Source organism: Thalassophryne amazonica, chromosome 17 (genome assembly GCF_902500255.1).
Source record: "Thalassophryne amazonica chromosome 17, fThaAma1.1, whole genome shotgun sequence".
NCBI lineage: Eukaryota > Metazoa > Chordata > Actinopteri > Batrachoidiformes > Batrachoididae > Thalassophryne > Thalassophryne amazonica.
This window is the reverse complement of record NC_047119.1, coordinates 16,433,034-16,457,429: the sequence shown is the minus strand read 5'-3', so window position 1 is coordinate 16,457,429 and position 24,396 is coordinate 16,433,034. Positions and strand designations below refer to the sequence as shown.

Genomic DNA, 24,396 nt, shown 5'->3' with positions numbered 1-24,396 from the left:
CACGCACTCACGCGTTTAATATATAGATGATTGACCGGCCCCTGCTGGATTGACGTGTGAGTCCAGAATGTAAATATCAATGTCCGTTTTTCAGTGTTGTTAGCTAATATATGTAGTTTCTCTAAAAATACTAATCGTATCAACGTTTAGTTTGGGCACCGTTCATCTTTGACCCAAAATATATAAACATACCAAACGGCAAATGTCAGGTCTCCACAGTTTGTACATGATTGTACACACACACACACACACACACACACACCTTTTTGCCTTTTCTGCCTTCTGCTGTAAGCAGGTGTTTTTAAATTGACAAACAGGGACTGTGGCGGAAGACATTAAAAGCACGACAGTTTTCACTTATGGTAACGGGAGCATGACACTTAAGTCACTCATGGTAACAGCAACATAACACTTAACTGAACTGACTAAACCAATTGAACTACAAAAACATAATAAATCAATAACACTAACAACACTGTTAAACTAACATGAACCACAATAACAACATTTAAAACCCCCAAACCGCGAACTCCCATGGTGCATTGCAGCACAATGTCCATTGTTTGATGGTTAGCTAAAATCGCAAATTTCTCAAAGAATATTTGTCCTATCAACTTTCCGTTTTTGCAATGTTCATCCTTGACCCAAAATACATAAGCATACCAAACAGCAAATGTTAGCTCTCCCTGCTTTCGGCAGAATTGAAGCCATGCATACAGAGGCCGCTTGGCTATTATAATATAGATTACCTTCTCAGAAGCCCAGGTTCCAAATATCTGATGCCTCCTACCCGCATTACTCACTGATCTCTATACATTGAGGCGCTGCTACAGTAGAGCTCACATTGCACATTTAATGATGCCATGTGACATATATCTCTCAAAAATGCAAACCCCTCTCTGTCAAAGTTTTAAAAAAAAATGTATCAAGGTATAACAAAATTATCTGCTTATTCAGCATAAACAAGGACAGAACTAATAGAGTCAGACAGTTGGAGTCAGTGACACTCCAGTCACTAGTCCTCTAATTCAAAACCAAATGATTGTGGAGACTGATGTGGCACTACGATGTCATCCTCATTGTAATGTGGCAATGTGCAACAGATCCAGAAATCGGATGGTGCATGTGATAATGTGCACCACTGCTGCAGCAACAGGATTCTCTTTGCCAAAGTGCCTGTTTAGTTTGTCTGGAAGCTGAGACATGATTGCACTCAGACAGATTTAGCTGTTTTATAAGTGCCTGTCCTTAATCACCAGCGCCGACAGACACACATCTCTCCTGCTGACTCGATGCCCACTGCTGTCGTCCACATCCAAGCGCGTGGGCGTGTGTTTTTGAGCTTGCGACGGCGAGCAATGGAGAGAGATCAGGAGAGAGCGAGCGAGAGAGAAAGAGGTTATTGTTATCTTTCTATGACAGCCTCGATGGCGTACAATATGGGGGTTGACGGGGGGCACATCAGGGCTGCGGATGAAAACTGCCTTGGCGAGCTCCAAAAGAAACCATGTTCTCCATCTTTTCCTCCCCTTTCAGCAATTTATATATTATTGAGGTTCAAGGCAAAGCAAGTTGCTATGGTTACTGTCTGGCGCTACTGAGCGAAGTGGTTTTTAATTTTCTTTGTCGCTCAAAACACACCATCATGTGAGCAGCAGCAGCAGCAGCGGAACCCTCACATCAGGACCAACAATGGAGGCCCACCTCCGCAGCCGTGTCCTATGAGTCAGGCTGTCATGGGCTTTTAGCATATTTGATATTTCCCAGTGTGAAATGGAGAAATGTCAGATTTAAGAAGGAAGGAGGGGAAAGTGTTCAGGCAAACTCACGGGTTATCAAGCAGCAAGACAATAGGGTTGAGTTCTTTCCTGGGTCTGTAATAGGCTCTGAGAGGCACAATGAAGTTATAGAGGCCATTCCCTGCGGTTTCAGCAGACACGATGATCAGTTTGTTCTTAAAACCATACGCCTTCGCATCTTCAAAAATGTTGTGCCTGCAACCCTGCACAAGAAGCAACCAAACACGTACTTATGATGTGTGTATTTTTCTTAAATGACGTAAAGGACAGATGGAGCGAGGAAGGGATGTGACAGATAGCAGCAAGGAGTTGAGTGACAAAGTTACAGCGGACTGACTGCCCACCTGGTCCAGGCGCAGGCAGCAAAACGGAGCTTTCTCAGCCAACAGATGGCACAAAGTGGGCGAGCTCCCAATGTACGGAGAGTTAGGGGGGTAGCCTTTCACATACCTGGCAACAAATCCAAATAAGTATGAATGCCACTTTTTTGTGCAGAAAAGCATGAACAGTTAGTTACTCACAACAAAACACATCCAGGTCAAATTCCTGGGAATGGTAGAGAAGTATAAGACTCTGCTATTAATAAAATTATCTGCTAATTTGCTTTTAAAGATGTTACAGTGGATTAGTCTTTCTGATTCATTCTTGTGGTGTACTGCCTTCGTGACTTGTGTGGAGTCCATCAAGCTGACTGACGAGAAGCCGACGAGCTCAACCTGGAGGAATGAAGAGTGGTACTTTGAGTGGTGAGTGACAGATTTCCAGCCACTCATTTAAATTTCTGCAGAGATGAATCCTTGCTGCATTCAGGTTCAGTTGTGTGATAAGTAGAATTCTTACGGAAATTTAACAGTTTACTGATACTGTCAGCAAATACATGTTGTAAATAATCATAACATGCATGAGTGCATTCATCTTTACACTAAAATGAGAAAAAAATGTGGTTCGAGTTCATTTAGAGCCATACTAGGGATTTCTATCATAACTAGGGATGGGTATTGATAAGATTTTATCGATATTGGTACTATTATTGATTCCGCTTATCGATCCGATTCCTTATCGATTCCCTTATCGATACCTTTTGTGAATTTTCTGTGTACTAAAAGTAGGCATCACAGGTTTTCGATGTCAACAACATTTTTTTGAGTCTTAAAGTAAATAAATATGAAACTGGTCACTGGATCCTTAAACTCTGGACATAATAAACTCTACATGGTGGCTCCTTGATCTCTGTATATGAATAGACAAACAAAATCTGTAGTTTTTGTCAAAAGCATTTCCTTTCAGACATTATTGGCATGAATGGCTTTCCATATATCTGAGCTGAGCTCTTGCAGCTGGCTGTGCTGCACGTTAGGATGTAATTCATAAAAAATGTAGGACGTCTCATTTTGGGAAAAAAATGTTTTCGTCTATTGTAATTTCTTGTCTGTATTACAACGTTTGTAAAGAGGTGTCATTTTATTTAAAGCGGCAATTTGTTTTGAAGTTATTAATTCCGACCAGACTGTTATGTGTCGACGCGGGTTGAGGAGCGGACCTGCGTCTGACAGAACCCAGCGGTAAAAATAACCAGAAGGCGGTTCCCAACAGAAACAATTTATTTTTCACCTGTGCTTACAAATGTAAAACATAAAAAAGCGTCCCTCTGGTGGAGTGATAAGTGGCACGTTCTCCAGCGCCCGCAAGGATTAAAGCCCGGCGCTCCTGGACTCACTACCACCGCCAAACACCCCCCAGGTGGACACGACGAACCGATTCTCTGTGGAGCAAAGAGAAGGTGAGGTGAGTCAGCAGATATAACTCTATCTTTCGTATAACACACGCTATCAGCAACACACTCAGGTCAATGTTTCTCTTTAACTTTATACAAATGAGCAGCCTCTCACAACAAGTGGAGGATCACTTATCCAACAAGCCACCGCAGTGAGAAGCAAGCTACACAATTCTCTTCACAATCTCAGTTTACTGTGTAACAAAACACCAAGATACTATCAACAATTACTTAATCACTTAATTACCTTTAGCGTGTGCTGACAGCATGTGTCCTCACCCTTCCCTGCTTCACGGGCTCGATATGTCAAACCCAGGCGCGGTCCTCAGCGTCTCACAAACGAACGTCACAAGGTCGAGTTCCCGGCAGTTCTGCTCAAATCACACATGACTTATATGCAGAACGCCATCTCCAATTATCTGCTTCAGCTGCAAGTCTTCAAGGCCGCACGTGAGCCCCTGCCACAGGTGTTCCACATGACGCTAATAAGGGTGAGGACTCTTCGGCCAGCACTTTCTCCAGAGACAAATCAGCCCTCATGCCACCTGGAGAGCAAAGAAAAGAAAAGAACACCAAAACAGCCAGCCACGCCCCCCCCAACACACAACACGGACTCTGTATTGGCAGAGAGCCGCGCAGCGTTTGGAGCTGTGCCAACGGAACAGAGGACGATTCTCATTTCTTGACTGCAACAAGACAAGAGTCCCAGTTAGTGACTTTAATCCACACAAAAGTGACTCACAATTGACATATTTTAATGGCTTTGAGAGGGGTTAAGAAGCGGACTTGCCGCTTCTGAAAAGCAGTGAATCAAAGAACCAACAAGCCAGTGGATGGAAGCACTGCTTCATTGGTTCACGCTTCAAAGTGGAGTTGCGCTGCAGACGCGGTTGATTACAGACCCGCTGCAGGGTCTGTAATCAACATAGAGAAATGATCATTTTCCCGACAAAGACCCTCAAAAACAACGGCCGCTCTGAAAGACCGATAAGGGAATCGTTAAGCAAAAAGACTATTGATATCGATGGATCGAATCATTTGTTAAGGATACCTGAAAAGAACCGGTTCTCGATACCCAACCCTAATCATAACACAAACTTGTTAAAGATGAGCAGAGCATTCAGAGGTTTAGTTGCTAACATAGTTTTAATCTTGCTGTTATGGCTGTAAAAAAAGTGATCTTGTGTTCTTTAATAAGAAGTGTGCTACGTATGTGAATTGGGCCCCATAGATTATAGCCCAGGCAAGCCCATGCTTTAATCTGCCCATGTTCAACATGAGCCAAGTAACATATATATTTTTGTTGTTTGTGTCATACTTTGCTTGCACAGGATGCTTTCTGACTCCTCCCAGACCTGCATGCAACGGTCATTTAACAGGTGAAACGGTGTTGTACCAACACACACAGACTCCTCACTCAGTAGAAGAGCAGCCTTTCTCATCTGAGAAGATGGAGTCATCTTCTGACTGGTCACTAAGGAGATCACATGGCAGGATGGAGGAGGAGTCTGCGATCTCCTGAACTGGAGCGATGCTCGGCCGGCGCCCACCAGTCCCGTTCACAGTAGACAGGAGGAGCTTACTACCTGAAACATCAGGTGGACTTGTATTCTGAAGATCCATGGCAACAGTCCCTGTACAGAAGATGTGACTTTAAGAAGCACAGAAAAGTAACCAGCACTTGCCGAATCTGTGTAAAATCACCAGTAATGGCCACCCTGTGCTCCTTCCTCACCCATGCTCGCAATGATACTGTGCACAGGAAGCTGAGAGGGGCCGTCATAGAGTCCCACAGGAGCACGGCCTTTCCTCTCCTCCTGGTTGAAGATGAAGGCCGAGTTCTCCTCCTTGGTGATGTTGATGTAGTAGCAGGTGTCGGTAGCAGCCATGATGTGGTGAGGGCCGGGGTTCAGCAGGATGCTCTTGTTGTCCTCCCTCTTTATACCGATCAGACACACGCCGTACCTGGATATCATAAATGTGATGCTGATACGAGACCTGAAGTATCATATCAGAGGCAGGGGCATAACCACAATCTTCTTTGGGCGAAAGGGGGCATTGCCCATTCAATGTTTCCAACGCATTCATGTTCATGCATCTTGAACTACAGAATTATTTTCTGAAGCAACAGTTTGTTTATCATTATGCGTATTTAAAACATTTCCACTTTTTTGGAACTGATTGTTAAATTTAGTGTTCAAAGAGTTTTTAAAGAGGGGGCAATTTTCTGTAGTAACGGTATGTTCGGCAATTACAAAATTTCAAAACATTATCTTTTTCTGATGCAAATATTTCATGTTTCACTAACACTGACAGTGTTAAATTAACCATATGTAGCATATGGCTGTGTTAATTTAACACTGGTGATTTTACTGTGTATCATTTAGTATTTGAAGCCTTTTCAAAACACTGAATCATTTTCTCAAGTACAATTCATTTAGAGATTAAGTGAATAAAACAACTGTTTATCGTGTTGAGAATTTATCTATCTATATCTATCTATCTATCTATATCTATCTATCTATATCTATATCTATATATATATCTATATATATCTATATATCTATATCTATATATATATATAGATATATAGATAGATAAAAATTCAAATTAGAAAAAAAGAGAAAAATTAGAAGAAAAAAGATCATTTGTCACTCATTAATATGCTTCAGTCTAAAATCTTTAAATTTTAAACTGAAGGAGTCGCTTGGATGAGTTGTGAAAAGTCTTGAAGCCGAAACCAGGCGTCCAGTTGCTTTTGAGCTACCGTTTATGTGTCTTCTTTAGCATTCAAGGCATTTAAAAAATGTTGAATCATTTTCAGAAACTATCACTTTGTTTGAAACAATGAAAAATTATCTGAAACAACTGTTTTCAGTTTTAAGCATGTTGAAAAAGTTTTTTTTTTTAATTAGTTGGTTCATTTACCATTGAAAGCATTTGTTAAAAGAAGAGAGTTTAATAATTTATGCATTTGTGAGCTATTCTGTTAACAGAATAAACAGATCTATGCAAAAAAAAAAAAAAAAACAATTTTCTGCAAAACATTTAGGTATATATTAAAGTTTGTCAGAATGTGAAGATGATGCTTGAGCCTTACGTGCCGACTCACTTTTTGTGAGCATGAAAGGATGCGTATGTGAAGCTTTTGCCGTTATACTCTCCGAAGAACTTGCTGTCGCACAGTCGGATGTGGTAAACCTCGTTGCCGGAGCAACATCCGTACATCCTCTGCCACTGTTCTGGAGACTGCTGTCCTTCTCTGCATCAGTTCAGTGACAACACAAACACAACAGGGATCAATAAACACATTTGAATGTTAACACTGACGTACATGAAGCCAAGCTTACGTCTGGAATACCACTTAAATGATCATCTTAAATAAATCATCTGCTTTTAAAAACAAAGAATGAGATTTTCTCTTCAGAGTTTGACTCTGAGTCCCTCTGAGGCTCATGCAGCTAAAGCAGACGGCTTTATCCATCTGTCAGCACTCAGCTCAAACATCCAACTTTTTAATGATTTTTGCTAATTACAATAATTGTTCAAACACCCTGACAGTTTAATGAGGTATGAGAGAGTTCCCGAACAACCTCAAGCTTATGAGTGCTTATTATACAGTAAATCTTATTTCTCAGTCTCACTTCTGCAACTTCTAGTCAAACACACACACACACACACACACACACACACACACACACACACACACACACACACACACACACACACAATAATGATTTTCTAATTATTTTCAGTACCATCAGGCCTCTTTAAAAATATTTTGCTGCTTAACATCCTCGATATGAGGAACAATCTGGTGAAACGGTGTTGCACCAACACACATACACATGCGCACGCACACACATCTTTGTATATACATGTACAGTACTGAACAGTACTGTGCAAATGTTTAGGCAACCTACAATTTTTGTTACTATAACATGCAGCATTTGATTTTTTTTCATCAGTGGCTCACAGCTAATAATAATAATAATGGTACTGATGATAATAATAATAATAATAATAATAACTAGAGCACTGTGCTCATAGAGAGTAAACCTCCACCAACACTAGTTTCCAATTCCACAAATCATTACCTTGGAAAACATTTTCAAGGTCAAAGTCCTATTAGAAGTGACTTTTCATAAGCTAAAATATAATGAGTGATTAAGGCACTTTTGATTGAGATTATCATCAAATGATTATCTCCAGTCTCTTTGTTATTTTATTGTTTTTAATTTATGCTGTTTTTGAGTCAGAGGCATTGCGGGTGTATGATCACCAAACTCTGCTGGATCTCCAGCCCCTGGTTCGTGGTGCGGTGTGGTTATCGGCGGGTGGACGGAACTTTCCGCCCCCATTTTTATCGGAGGTGCCGGCTTTTCTGTGCCATGCTCCTGCGTTGCCTTTCGGCCGAAAGCGCAGTCATCGCCGCGGGAGACGAAGTGGACGTCTGGTGAAGCTGAAGCTCTGTTTGGCCTGCTGTTTGGCTTCTAGACGAGCTGTGCACAGAATTCTGGCAGGATCTGTGCTGCCCTGGCGCCTTGTGGATCCGGTTAAAACCTGTGTGGTGCCACTGGTCAGCTCTGAGGACTGTCGGCCCGGACGTCCACGTCTTCGCCAGATTGATGTGCGGCAGTGGCGCTCTCAGAACCTGGGCTTGCTTCGCCGGGTTCCGAACAGTGAGGCTGTCATCCCCACTGAGGTCCTTACCCTGGGTCTCCTGAACATCAGATCACTGTCCTCGAAATCATTGTTGATTAATGATTTAATCATGGATCATCATTTAGATAGGATTGGCTTGTGTGAAACCTGGCTCAAACCCACAACTCTCCTTCCTCTGAATGAGGCCTGTCCACCAGCATACACATTTAGTCATGTGTCTCGTGGTGTGAAGCAAGGCGGGAGTGTGGCTTTTATTTACAAATCTAGGTTCTCTTTATTAGCTGTTGGGGTCACAAATATAATTCCTTTGAGCATCTGACTCTCTGTTATGCCGTTGAGGCTAAGTACTGTTAGGGTCATAAAACTGGAGCTCAGCTATGTTATTTTGTCACTGTTTATAGGCCCCCTGGCCCATATTCTGATTTCTTAGATGAATTTGGTGTTGTGAAAGTGTAGGGACACGGACCCACAACAGGGGGCGCAAATGAACGGACAATGGAATAAGACAAAATATAACAATTTAATGTTGTGAATGTGCACAACAGAGCAACAGACAACACAATTGAGATCAACAGTCAATAAGTCACGGTGACGTGTGGGCAGGCTCGAGGATAGAAGATGCCCGTCCAGAAAAGAGTCGGATCCCACACGCTTTCCACTGCCACCGCATCTGATGCACCCCGGAGCCACCAAGCGCTGGGTCCCCAGGTGGCCACTGCCTCCGGCTGTCAGATCGGGTACTGTTGGCAGGAAGAACAGAGAGGTGATGGTGGGTGCGTGAACACCCAGCAAACAGTCAGAAAGGGTGGGAAACACCTCCACCTCTCAAGCACAGTCATACAGGAACAAAAACGTGCAGCGCCTGAAGGACTACTTATCCGAGACGCGAAGACGTCATTTCCTCCCAGCTTCCAGCTGCTGACCAGTCAAACAGGTACACCTGCAAATGTTCAGAAAGTTGTATGGCACAAAACCACGGCTGAGTGTTTACCTGATTGGTAGATGATTTCTCGGCAGTGAGGTGAAGATGCTGCCCGGCTTTTTTGGAGATGTGGTTGATGATGATGAGTGACAGCTGGTGCTTGTTGATGAGTGACAGCTGTCACTCCCGGTTGCTCCGGCGCCCTCTCGTGCCTGAAGCCCGCATTTCAGGCAGAGCACCCTCTGGTGGTGGGCCAGCAGTACCTCCTCTTCAGCGGCCCACACAACAGGACCCCTCCCTCAATGGGCGCCTCCTGGCGCCCGACCAGGCTTGTCCGGGTGACGGGTGTAGAAGTCGGCCAGGAGGGCCGGGTCCAGGATGAAGCTCCTCTTCACCCAGGAGCGTTCTTCGGGTCCATAACCCTCCCAGTCCACCAGATACTGGAAACCCCGGCCCTGATGACGGATGTCCAGGAGCCTACGCACCGTCCAGGCCGGCTCCCCGTCGATGATCCGGACAGGAGGCGGCGCCGGTCTGGGAGTGCAGAGGGAAGAGGTGTGGTAAGGCTTGATCCGGGAGACGTTGAAAACTGGGTGAATCCGCAGTGAAGCTGGCAGCTTCAGTTTCACTGCGGCCGGGCTGAGGACCTTGAGGATGGAGAAGGGGCCGATGTACTGGTCTTTTAGTTTTTGCGACTCCATCTGCAATGGAATGTCCTTCGTCGACAGCCAAACCTCCTGCCCGGGCTGGTATGCAGGGGCCGGGGATCGCCGGCGGTCTGCATGGGCCTTGGCCCTCGTCCGCGCTTTGAGCAGGGCAGAGCGGGCAGAGCGCCACACCCCACAGCACCTCCTCAGATGGGCCTGGACCGAGGGCCCCAAACATACTTCAAACGTGGAGAGGCCGGTGGCAGATGAAACCTGGCTGATGTGTGCGCACTCGAGCCAGGCCAGATAGTTGCTCCAGGCCGTCGGGTGTGCTGAGGTCATGCAGCGAAGGGCCTGTTCCAATTCCTGGTTGGCCCGCTCTACCTGTCCGTTAGTCTGGGGATGGTACCCGGACGAGAGGCTCACGGTGGCCCCCAGTTCCCTACAGAAACTCCTCCAGACTTGCGAGGAGAACTGGGGACCACGGTCAGAGACGACGTCAGATGGAATCCCATGCAGACGTATGACGTGGTGGACCGCCTTGGAGAACTGGTCCACTATCGTGAGGATGGTGGTCATGCCCTGGGATGGCGGTGGGGCACAGGTAACGGCTGGAGGAGTCCCTGTGCCCGTTGGTGGTCTGTCTTTCCCCTGGCGCAGGTGGTGCTGGCCTGGACGTACTCCCGGATGTCGGCTTCCATAGACGCCCACCAGAAGCGCTGCCGGACCACTGCCATGGTTCTTCGCACCCCAGGATGACAGGAGAACCTGGATCCGTGACAGAAGTCCAGGACTGCAGCTCTGGCTTCTGGTGGGACGTAAAGTCTGTTCTTTGGGCCGGTCCCCGGGTCCGGGTTCTGTGCCAGGGCCTCCCGGACGGTCTTCTCCACGTCCCAGGTGAGGGCGGCCACGATAGTGGACTCGGGGATGATGGGTTCCGGTGGATCTGACAGCTCGACCTTGACTTCCTCTTCGTGGACCTGGGACAGGGTGTCAGATCGCTGGTTTTTGGTCCCGGGGCGGTAGGTGATCCGGAAGTCAAAACGCCCGAAGAACAGTGACCAGCGGGCTTGCCTGGGGTTCAGACACTTCGCGGTCCGGATGTACTCCAGGTTCCGATGGTCCGTGAAAACTGTAAATGGTACCGATGCTCCCTCCAACAGGTGTCTCCACTCCTCAAGAGCCTTTTTCACTGCTAGGAGTTCCCGATTGCCGACGTCGTAGTTCCGCTCTGCCGGGGTCAACCTACGGGAAAAATAGGCACAAGGACGGAGAACCTTATCGGACTCTCCGCTCTGGGACAGCACAGCTCCTATCCCTGAGTCAGAGGCATCCACTTCGACAACAAACTGGCGATTGGGATTGGGCTGTACCAGAACGGGTGCAGACGAGAACCGACGTTTCAACTCCTTAAACGTGGCTTCACACTGATCCGACCAGGTGAAGGGGACTTTAGTGGAGGTCAGGGCTGTCAGGGGGCCAACAACCTGACTGTAGCCCTTAATAAACCTCCTGTAGAAATTTGCAAAGCCGAGGAACTGTTGCAGCTTCCTACGGCTTGTCGGTTGGGGCCAATCTCTCACCGCCGCTACCTTGGCCGGATCGGGTGCGACAGAGTTGGAGGAGATGATGAACCCCAGGAAGGACAAAGAAGTACGGTGGAACTCGTACTTCTCGCCCTTCACAAACAACCAGTTCTCCAACAACCGCTGCAGGACCTGACGTACATGCTGCACATGAGTCTCAGGATCCGGGGAGAAGATGAGGATGTCGTCCAGATATACGAAGACGAACCGGTGCAGGAAGTCCCACAAGACGTCATTAAGCAATGCCTGGAACATCACGGGCGCATTGGTGAGGCAGAACGGCATGACCAGGTACTCAAAGTGACCTAACGGGGTGTTAAATGCCGTCTTCCACTCGTCTCCCTTCCGGATCCGAACCAGGTGATACGCATTCCTAAGATCTAGTTTGGTGAAGATTTGGGCTCCATGCAAGGGCGTGAACACAGAATCTAGCAGAGGCAGCGGGTATCGATTGCGAACCGTGACTTCGTTCAGCCCTCTGTAGTCTATGCACGGACGGAGTCCGCCGTCCTTTTTGCCCACGAAAAAGAAACCTGCACCCATCAGGGAGGTGGAGTTCCGGATCAACCCGGCAGCTAAGGAGTCCCGGATGTAGGTCTCCATTGATTCGCGCTCAGGATGAGAGAGGTTGTACAACCTGCTGGACGGGTACTCAGCGCCTGGGATCAAATCAATGGTACAATCATACGGACGGTGCGGGGGAAGAGTGAGTGCCAGATCTTTGCTGAAGACGTCAGCAAGCTCATGGTACTCCTCCGGCACCGCCGACAGATTGGGGGGGGACTTTAACCTCCTCATTAACCTCATGAACCGAGGATCCTAAACATTCCCGGTGGCAGGTGTCGCTCCACTGCGTCACTACCCCAGACGGCCAATCAATCCGGGGATTGTGCGTAATCATCCATGGAAATCCCAAAATCACTCGGGAGGTAGAAGGTGTTACATAGAACACAATCTCCTCCCTGTAATTTCCAGACACCACCAAAGTCACGGGTGGTGTCTGGTGTGTGATTAATGGGAGAAGGGTGCCATCTAGTGCCCGTACCTTCAATGGGGAAGGAAGAGCCGCTAGAGGGAGCCCTACCTCCCTGGCCCATCTGCTGTCCAGCAGATTCCCTTCAGACCCCGTGTCCACCAGTGCTGGAGAGTGAAGGGTAAGATCAAAATTTTCATTGTTACGCAGATGATACCCAGCTTTATCTATCCATGAAGCCAGAGGACACACACCAATTAGCTAAACTGCAGGATTGTCTTACAGACATAAAGACATGGATGACCTCTAATTTCCTGCTTTTAAACTCAGATAAAACTGAAGTTATTGTACTTGGCCCAACAAATCTTAGAAACATGGTGTCTAACCAGATCCTTACTCTGGATGGCATTACCCTGACCTCTAGTAATACTGTGAGAAATCCTGGAGTCATTTTTGATCAGGATATGTCATTCAAAGCGCATATTAAACAAATATGTAGGACTGCTTTTTTGCATTTACGCAATATCTCTAAAATTAGAAAGGTCTTGTCTCAGAGTGATGCTGAAAAACTAATTCATGCATTTATTTCCTCTAGGCTGGACTATTGTAATTCATTATTATCAGGTTGTCCTAAAAGTTCCCTGAAAAGCCTTCAGTTAATTCAAAATGCTGCAGCTAGAGTACTAGCGGGGACTAGAAGGAGAGAGCATATCTCACCCATATTGGCCTCTCTTCATTGGCTTCCTGTTAATTCTAGAATAGAATTTAAAATTCTTCTTCTTACTTATAAGGTTTTGAATAATCAGGTCCCATCTTATCTTAGGGACCTCGTAGTACCATATCACCCCAATAGAGCGCTTCGCTCTCAGACTGCAGGCTTACTTGTAGTTCCTAGGGTTTGTAAGAATAGAATGGGAGGCAGAGCCTTCAGCTTTCAGGCTTCTCTCCTGTGGAACCAGCTCCCAATTCGGATCAGGGAGACAGACACCCTCTCTACTTTTAAGATTAGGCTTAAAACTTTCCTTTTTCCTAAAGCTTATAGTTAGGGCTGGATCAGGTGACCCTGAACCAGCATGTCTTTTTCCTGGTTCTCTCCCTCAGCCCCAACCAGTCCCAGCAGAAGACTGCCCCTCCCTGAGCCTGGTTCTGCTGGAGGTTTCTTCCTGTTAAAATGGAGTTTTTCCTTCCCACTGTCGCCAAGTGCTTTCTCACAGGGGGTCGTTTTGACCATTGGGGTTTTTACGTAATTATTGTATGGCCTTGCCTTACAATATAAAGCGCCTTGGGGCAACTGTTTGTTGTGATTTGGCGCTATATAAATAAAATTGATTGATTGATTGATTGATCCCCACAAAGGATCGTCACTGGGATGCGTGCGGATCTACGGGCTCTCCCCGCGTGGATGTTATGGCCCACCCTTAACCCAGTCTCTAAGGGCAGGCATTGAAGTTTAACCGCTTGGGGCAGTTTCTTTGTATGTGCTCATTAGAGCCACAGAAAAAACATTCTCCGCGAGCCAGCTTCCATTGTCTGTCACGTGATTTTACTTTAGCCCTGCACATGTCCATAGCTTCATCAGCAGGGGGAGCTGTTGCTCCACGGAGCTCTCCGACTGTGGAGCGTGGGGACGGCGGCACCCTTTCGGCCCCAGAAGGAAGAGGGACGGCTCGCGCCCGGCCACGCCCTTCGCCCCGCTCCCAACGGTGTTCTTCTAACCGGTTGTCTAACCATATGACCAGGTCGACAAGCCCGTCAAAATCCCGCGGCTCATCCTTAGCCAGCAGGTGCTCCTTCAGGGCCGGAGACAGTCCGTTTATGAAGGCGGCACGGAGTGCAACGTTATTCCAGCCGGACCTCGCAGCCGCGATGCGGAAGTCGACTGCATACTCGGCTGCACTTCGACGTCTCGCCTCTATTGGGATGATCAAACACCTGTTTAAACTCCCTCACAAACCCAGTATATGTCGTTAGGAGCCGTGAATTTTGCTCCCAGAGCGCTGTAGCCCAGGCGCGTGCCTCTCCTCGAAGCAAATTAATGACATAAGCCACCCGGCTGGCATCTGACGCGTACATGACGGGATGCTGTGCAAAGACGAGCAAACACTGCATTAAGAAGTCTGCGCATGTCTCGACACACAACCTCCGTACGGTTCCGGAGGGCTTATGTATGCTTCAGGGGATGGGGGGGGGGGGTTCGTTGAATCACCACTGGAATGTCTGTATCTAGTGCTCGGTCAGCTGGAGGAGGTGCTGCAGCAGCGCCCTGAGTGCGCGCTTCCACCTGGGCGGTGAGAGCCTCCATCCTCCGATTGAGTATAATGTTCTGCTCGGTTACCAAGTCCAACCGAGCACTGAAGGCGGTTAAGATGTGCTGCAGCTCACTCAACACGCCTCCTGCCGACGCCTGTGCACCCTGTGTTTCCATTGGCGGTTCAATCGATGGTTGACACCCCTCCGGATCCATGACGCTGGCCGAGAAATCCTGTTGTGAAAGTGTAGGGACACGGACCCACAACAGGGGGTGCAAATGAACGGACAATGGAATAAGCCAAAATATAACAATTTAATGTTGTGAATGTGCACAACAGAGCAACAGACAACACAATTGAGATCAACAATCAATAAGTCACGGTGACGTGTGGGCAGGCTCGAGGATAGAAGACGCCCGTCCAGAAAAGAGCCGGATCCCACACGCTTTCCACTGCCACCGCATCTACAGCACCCCGGAGCCACCAAGTGCTGGGTCCCCAGGTGGCCACTGCCTCCGGCTGTCAGATCGGGTAATGCTGGCAGGAAGAACAGAGAGGTGATGGTGGGTGCGTGAACACCCAGCAAACAGTCAGAAAGGGTGGGAAACACCTCCACCTCTCAAGCACAGTCATACAGGAACAAAAACGTGCAGCGCCTGAAGGACTACTTATCCGAGGAGCAAAGATGTCGTCTCCTCCCAGCTTCCAGCTGCTGACCAGTCAAACAGGTACACCTGCAAATGTTCAGAAAGTTGTATGGCACAAAACCACGGCTGAGTGTTTACCTGATTGGTAGACAATTTCTCGGCAGTGAGGTGAAGATGCTGCCCGGCTTTTATGGAGATGTGGTTGATGATGATGATGAGTGACAGCTGGTGCTTGTTGATGAGTGACAGCTGTCACTCCCGGTTGCTCCGGTGCCCTCTCGTGCCTGAAGCCCACACTTCAGGCAGGGCGCCCTCTGGTGGTGGGCCAGCAGTACCTCCTCTTCAGCGGCCCACACAACATTTGGTGCATTCATCTCTAGTTTGTCAACTAGTGCAGATAACATTTTGATTATTGGTGACTTTATCATTCATATAAATAAGCCCTCTGATCCCCTTAGCAAATCATTTATGCAAATTGTGGATGCTTTAGGATTCCAGCAATGCATTCAGGACCCAACACACATTAATGGAAATACCCTGGATCTGGTTCTTGCACGTGGGTTTGCTGTCAGAAATATTGACATTTTGCCTCTCGCATCTATAGTCTCTGACCATTCACTTATCAGGTTTACATTTACGCTGCCGCATTTAGTGGAACAACAACCTTGTCTACAACTGCGGCGTCGTATTAAACCCTCAACTATGACTGAACTTGAGGCGAGACTACCTGATATTTTAGCTTTGAATCTGGAGAATGCTAAATCAGTGGACAGCCTTGCGGATAGCCTAAATTTAGCGCTTAAAACTACACTTGATAAGACTGCGCCTCCTCTTTTAAGGTCACGCCCTCCTAAGGCACAGTCACCTTGGTTCAATGATTATTTGCGTGACCTCAGGCAGAAGGCTAGAGGTTTGGAACAGAAATGGCATTGTTCCAAATTAGAGGTGTTCCGCCTTGTGTGGCGGGATGCTATTTTAGATTATAAGCATGCACTACTGGCCACGAAGCAGACCTATTACTCTGATTTGATCAGTAAAAACAAACATAACTCAAAGTTTTTGTTTGACACGGTCGCATTCCTTATTCACAGGCAGCCACCTGTTAGTCATTCTCCCTTTTCAGCACAGGATTTCTTGGATTATTTTGAGAAGAAAATAGAAGATATTAGGCTGAGCATATCTCAGCATGCCTCGGCCCAGCCATTAAAACCTGCTATGGAGGTGGGTGCTACCATTGAGGTGTTACCTAGATTGACAGAATTTAATAGTATTTCATTGGGCGTGCTGACGAAACAAAAAGCACAACCTGTTTATTTGAAACCCATACTAACAAAATTGTTTAAGGACCTGTGGCCCACTCTTGGGCCGACTGTGCTGGAAATGATTAATCTGTCATTAACCTCTGGATCTGTTCCGAAATGTTTTAAATCAGCAGTGATTTAACCATTACTTAAGAAATCTAATCTTCACCCTAGTGTATTGAAAAATTACAAGCCGATATCAAATCTATCATTCTGTTCCAAAATTTTAGAAAAAGTGGTTTCACGGCAGCTCGTAGACCACCTTACTGAGAATGATCTTTTTGAGCCGCTGCAGTCTGCCTTTAGGAAATATCACTCCACGGAGACAGCGCTCACTAAAGTAGAGAATGATCTTCTGCGAGCAATGGACTCAGACACCACTACGGTTTTGGTGTTGTTAGATCTCAGTGCTGCGTTTGATACCGTGGATCATCATATTTTGCTCAATAGGTTGGAGAATTTTTTTGGGATTACTGGAAGTGCCCTTGCCTGGTTGATGTCATATCTGTCCAGTCATTCTCAATGTGTCTTGTATAATGGCACTACCTCTGACCTTGCTGACATGAGATTTGGGGTTCCACAGGGATCTGTTTTAGGCCCCTTGCTTTTCTCCCTGTATGTGGCACCCCATGGGCGTATACTGCAGAGTTTTGGGATTGCCTTTCATTGTTATGCTGATGATACTCAGTTGTACATGCCGATAACTGCGGGAAATCTCACTACCATAAAATCCCTGGAAGACTGTCTTCTATCAGTGAGAAGTTGGATGTCTAGTAACTTCCTACTTTTAAACTTTGATAAGACTGAAATTATGGTTCTTGGTCCAGCGAGACATCGGCATCAGTTTGACCAGCTGGCGCTCAGCCTGGGTTCGTGTGTCATACATCAAACGGACAAAATGAGGAACCTTGGGGTAATTTTTGATCCCACGTTGTCTTTTGACCTCCACATCAGGGATGTTACTAGGACTGCTTTTTTCCATCTGAGAAATACAGCGAGGATCTGCCCCATCCTGTCCATGGCTGATGCTGAGACCCTGATTCATGCTTTTGTTTCTTCTAGACTAGATTATTGTAATGTTCTATTTTCAGGGTTACCACAGTCCAGCATTAGGGGTCTTCAGCTGATTCAGAACGGTGCCACCAGACGTCTGACATGTAGCAGAAGGTGTGAACATATCACACCCATTTTAGCATCCTTGCACTGGCTCCCTGTCTCTGTGAGAGCAGATTTTAAGGTTTTGCTATTGACTTATAAGGTTGTTCATGGACTGGCGCCATCTTATCTGGCTGATCTGGTGGTACTCTACGTGCCGGCCCGGGCTTTGCGGCTGCAGGATGCGGGACTTCTCTGTGTTCCCAGGGTGAAGAAGAAGTCAGCAGATCAAAGAGACTTTTCGTATCGTGCACCCACCCTGTGGAACAGTCTTCCTGCAACCGTGAGGCAGTCTGAGTCTGTGGACATTTTAAGTCAAGACTCAAAACCTATTTTTATTCTCTTTCTTATGAATAGTTTTTATTTTTATTTGTTTTATTCTTTTACTTCTGTTTTTATTTATGTATTTGAATTTTTTGAAGCTTGCACTGTGCACAATATCTCCAATTACAGCCACATAAGGCTATAACTTCTTCTGGGTTGCCTGGGTGACTTACCTCACTCTCCTCCTTGCACAGTCACTCAGGTTTGAGAGATGTTTACTCCATACAGATTTACCATAGAGTGCCATACTGTTTGTATTTCTTCCTCATAATTGAGGAAAATAAAGTCAGAGACATATTCAGTGGCAGCTTCAACACCAGAGAGCCTCTTCCATAACTACCACAAAAGACTCCAAGCTGTCAATGACGTTGGGAGGCAACGCACAGTATTAAGAACAGGGGCATGTAAACTTTTGATCTGGGTCGTTTGGGTAGTTTCTGTTGTCATTTTGATTTAAAAAGAACAAACAGTCGTTTGACAACAAATGGCTTCACACAACCACTAACGATGAGTGGAAAAAAAGTTTTTGTGTTATCATTCATATTCTCTGAAAAATGGCCAAAAAAACAAAAAACAAAAACTGCCAGGGTATGCAACCTTTTGAGCAGATAGATGAGATAGATGCCACTGATGCCAAGACATGAAAACTCCTCACAATGCACCGAGGTTTCCACCCAAAGTCCAGCACCCTGAGGCTCCATGAGCAACGCATGGAGGGAGGCTGAGGATTAGTGAGTGTCAGAGCCACAATTCAGGATGAAACGAGGAGCATCCATGAATAAATCAGAAAGATGGCTGTCCGAGAACAGCTGCTACAAGAATGTCTCAGGCAGCTGAAGACAGACGGTGATAAGGAACAGGAGGAGGAGATATCATGGAAAACCAAGCCCCTCCATGGGATGTAGCATGGACGGATAGAACAGGTGGCTAACATCAAGAAGACCTTTCAGTGGCTAGAAAAGGCCGGCCTAAAGGACAACACAGAGGCCCTGATCATGTCAACACAATAACAAGCCTTAAGCACCATATCCCGTATTCACTAAGAATCCCAGAGTCCTCTCAAAGAGCTCCCAACTTAGCCTAAAGATTCCTAGCAAGGAATCTTAGCCGAAGAGTGATCCAGGTAGTGTCTGAAAGCAACCGTGAGCAAGGAGTGGACACAAAATTTTATCTTTTTGAGGAGGCGGGGTTGACCTCGTTGCTAGATATGATGCAGTCTTCTAAGAGCTGGGATTGTTTGTCACAAACAGGGAAAGAGAAACAAACAAATACGCTTCATACTCTAAAAAAGTAACTGCTGTCTCAATGAGAAAAACTGATGAGTTAATTCCACAAGACACCTCTAGTTAAGTTGAAATAACTTTGAAAAAGCTATGCAAATTGTTACATCACTTTTTCTCGTTGAGACAGTGGTTCTTTTTTTTTTTTTAGAGTGTACTTATGAATGGACAGTAAAATCAGGTGATCATATAACCTGAACTGTATTAAGGGCCCCTTCACACATAGTACGAATGTGGCTGAATTGCTTACGAAGCATGAATCGTATGCGATACGTGTAAAATCAGAGCTGCCTCTAACACCTCGTACACCTGTTGCTGCAACTATTTGCGCACACCAGCGGCTGAAAGACAGAGTGTGCCCTGTGAGAGCCCATTTGATCCCTCTCGCGGCAGGTGTCGGCCAAATTCCAGGTGACACACATGAACATCTAACACCGCTCGCTTGGCACTTAGAAAATGTCTGGCCATTCATACTATCATCACAAAAACAGTCTGCAGACGATCACTGTTGACGTGGATGTGAAATTTGTCTGGGTGCCCCACGACTGTGAAGTTGCCAAATACACATGGTGTGCCAGAGTGTTGGCTTCCCCCACAACATGTGTGTGTGTGTTTCACGTGCCCCCGCAACACATGGCGTGCATGTGGTTCACGCCCCCCCCCTCTCCCCGCAGGCAAGGCGCCTCGCATCTGATCACAGAGTGACACCTTGATCTGTGCACTGAACAGACAGGTGGTGTGGCTGGCTGGACATGCACACAGGCCGGCATGACACGCGTGTCCTGTGAGCAGAGTGCCACAGGACTATATGACAAGCCAACAGTGCGACAAATACGTCACTTTCAGTCACGTACCAGCAGAAATACGCCATAACAAATGCCATTTGGTCAGTTATCACAGCGCTTTTTTGCTCTTTTTTTAAAAAACATGTTCATGTCCTTGTTGATTTTAGTCATTTCAAGCTCCTGTTATGAGACAGTGATTGTAGCGCAGTGGTAAAGTTTACATCTGGTAACCAGAGCTTTTGTAAATTGCAGGTTCGAATCCCGTGAGTGGCATTCATTTTTTATTTAACCATGGGGTTCTACATTGCATCCCCTTTTATTTATTATTTATATCAACCCAGTGATATTCACTAATTATACAGCTGGTTTTTATTTTATTTTTCTCCACATCAGCGGCGCAGTGTGGTGCAACACGTCCCAGCTGCTCGCACTGTGTTCCCACTACGACGGTTTCGTGCACGCTCGTGGAATAGAAGATATGTAAACTTTTTGATTGCACAAAACCGCCTCAGTGGGATCATTCACACCTGCCCGTTGGCTCAATGTTGTTGTGGTTCGCTCATATGAGCTGTTCTGCCATGATTCGCCCTAATTTGTACTTATTTGTACTATGTGTCAGGGGGCCCTAAGAAATGTGTGATGGGAATTCATGCCCCCTTGCCTTCTCTTGTGATAAGCAATATGTATGATAGTCCATTTCTCAAAAAAGAGAATTCTCACACTTGTTTGAAACACAAGCAACCAGTAGACAGTGTATAGGGGAGCCATCACTGATTTTTTTATTATTTTTCTTCAGAGTTTCAGCTGTACTGTAAAATGCGAAAGGCTGAGTATGACCATACTGGGCTACTGTATCAACATGGTGCTGCAACTTGGCAGCCCCCACATGCCCCGCTCCCATGAAGATGCGAAGGTTCATGAACACACATTGATTGGTTATTGCAGGCAACTATCCTCTGATGAACAGATGGTTATCAATGCTGTATTTGTTTATGCTAAGGAACACCCCTAAATCCTACACACTGTAGCTTTATAAAGGGCAAGCTCACTTTTTTGTTTGTTTGCTTTTTGATTTTAATCTTAGTCATCCAAAAGAAATAACTCTGGTATTGCCCAGTGGCAGTCAGGAGATGGTCTTAGGTGAGGGTAGGTAGGTGTGAGTCAACATCAGTGCTTCTTCCTATTAGCTCTGGTGCTACATCTTTAGCCTCGAAGTATGTGATGGTGCTCGGGGACATTGTCTTCCCTTCCTGGAATATGCTGTGCATCACGTATGAAAAAAATTATGAACGGCTTCAGCTGCACTGATGCACATTAGAACTGATGATTGTGAGCAGAAAAGGACACAATGGAGTTAATACTGAACTGGAAGTTCTGACATCAGTCTGTAAATCTGATCTGCTTTCATAGTATCAAAAAAATCTTTTTCCACCACAGAGCTGCTCACATTTGCATAGAGAATACAATGAGAAACAGTGGATGATGCCAAAAAAAATCATCTGTCAAAGGGGACATTACAAAATCCGAGGATATGCTCGAAGCCTGACCTTCCACGGGAAGTGTGTACGAGGAGCGTGACCAAAGTGGAAGTGGCAGGGCACACGCAGTTTAGAGCCAACATGGCATACTTGAACTCTTCCTCACAAACCACATGGTCTGAAAAGCAGAACAATGATAATAAATCAGAAGACAACTGGAACAAAAAAAAAAACCAAACAACAATAACAAAAAAAAACAGAAGAGCTGTCCATGGTGCTGAACTTACAGCAGTGACGTGACATGCTTGTAAGCATTTTTTGTACACAGTAAATTTTGCTGAGTAAAATTTACTCTGCTGGGATAACATTTGGTCCCAGTCCAAATAGAGTTAAATGTACTCTATCACAGTGCAAAATCAACACTTTCACAGTGTGGAATAAATTCTTATTGGAGTAGAAACACTTGATTTGACAAGACGGTAGAGCTGCTTTCACTCTATAACAGAGTGTATTTTACTTTATTTAGGCTGGGACCAAATGTTATCCCGGCAGAGTATATTTTACTCAGCAAAATTTACTGTCTAATGTTTTGAAAATCTCACCTACAAACTTAACATGGAACTTATTTTCAGGTTTGAGTATCTGGACATAAAGGGGGCAATTTGGAGCAAAATCCTTCACTGCCCAGGCTCTCAGGATGGTCTGGTGGTCCTGAGGAGAAAGACTGCTATTAGTTTCTTTGCTCTTACATTCACCAAACAATTGATTTACAATTAATTCCTAAAATTTCAGGGTAGCATTTATCAATGATCCTTACAGCAGCCATGCGATCCACTTCATTACGACTGCTCAGAATGAAACAAGCCTCTGCGTCATCCATTCTGAAGTAGAGACACAAAATTGACAGATTTTACACAAAAATCTAAAGAAATATTAATATGTACCATATATACATGAACATGCTTTTATATATATATATATATATATATATATATATATATATATATATATATATATATATATATATATATAAACTAAAGCTTGAAAATCACCTGTGGAGGCCATCTTGCATTTCTAAGTGGGTTAAGGCACCATTAAGCTTTAGTTTATATGGCATTATATAGAAGAAAATAACAACATTCCAGTGCTTTTGATCTACCTCTAAAAATTAATTTATTCAAACAAAATTTCAAAAAGCATGTTTTTCATCAATTGTAACCTATTCAGGGGGTTAGAGTATTAAATTTAACTTAAATTAAATTAAACTTTGCAAAATAAGGAATCTCAAAGTCCATATGTTTAAGTAACAGCAGAGGCTGTTGTGTGCACATGTGCTACACTGAGTTCCTGTATGCTGTTAAGCTCGCCCCCAGGGAAATGGTGTGTTATGAAGTTCCACATACAGAAAAAAGGTGTGAATTATACTCAGGTATGACTTACAATATATGTTGTTTCCCTCTTCAAGAGGCATTGTTTTTTTACATGTAAACTGTACTCTGGTGCAACCTATACCTCGGTACATACAGCAAATATAACAGTGACAAAACAGCTTGTTTTTGTTGCGTTAGCAGTGCAGGATATCCCTCATAGCCCAGGCATGCCTGATATCTCTCTTCAGTATGCTATTTCATGTTTTCCTGCAGCTTTCATGGTTCAGCTTGTTTTCAGTAAAGCCCTTTAAAACATGCGATAACAAAGAGCTGCACAAACAAATTCCACATATCAAACAACTAAACAGAGAACAGCAATAAACCTCAGACAAAAACAAGACTCTCATCCTGTAATCATCAATGTCAAACTCTTCTGCAGAGCACCTCCACATAAAACTCACATCTCATGACCTAAAAGGTTTGACAAGATATCAGACAAATGTTCAACTGTTTTGCAGAGAAAGTGATCCATTGATCATCTGAGATTGGGCAGAAGGGGTTTATCTTGATTAACTGTAGCTCACAGTAAAAGTGTTTAATAACAGCAGAATGACAGGTTATGAGGATGATGAAAAGATTCATTTCCTACTGATCACAGCTTTGTGCTTTAAACTACTTATTTATATCTGTTCCAGAATTCAGGGTATAACATCAACACTCATAATAAACTATTTCCTCTGAGGCAAAGATAGGTCAGGTAATCTGTAACCTTAACCACTGTTCCATTCAGTATATCCTATTTGAAATTGAGAACAAAAGTTTTACTTTCAAAAATATATTTAGCACAAGACAAACCAAGTGTGGTTGCTTCAAATAATCATAAATATGAGTTTAGCCTATTGTTCGAGTTTATTGCAAACGTAAAATGTGAGAAACATTTGTATGTTTGTTTGTGTGTTGGGTTGTGCCACTACTCCAACATGCTTGGGCCAATTTCCACTAAACATATATACATGTAGGTTGAGACCACAATTGCCCCCAGGGAATTTGTTTTGGCAAAAGTCAAGGATACTGGGGTTGAAGGTCAAAATTTTGGTTTATCTGTCTGTCTGTTCCTCTACTCCTTCCAGGTCCTTCACCTGATTTCCATTAAACTTGATATGTGAATGACGGTCAAACACAGGATTGGTTTTGTTTTGAGAAACATCAAAGTGTTTGGGGTTAAAGGTCAAATTTATGATTTTCATGTTGATGTTGACCAAATGAGGTACACTTATGTAGGTGGGTTGTGGAACTGCCCAGATGAGGTCAAATTTACCAAAGGTCACTGCCTCTGTTTGTTGACTAACTCCTCTTAGGTCCTTTTGCTGATTTCTACCAAACTTGGTAAGTTTATGAAGGTCACCCTAAATATTGCATTTTGACAAAAGTCAAGGAATTT

General features: G+C 45.0%; 1 pseudogene; it reads right to left on the bottom strand.

Annotated features, from left to right (window-relative positions):
- Positions 1-24,396, bottom strand: part of LOC117529485 — an 80,895-nt pseudogene that overhangs the window by 12,833 nt on the left and 43,666 nt on the right.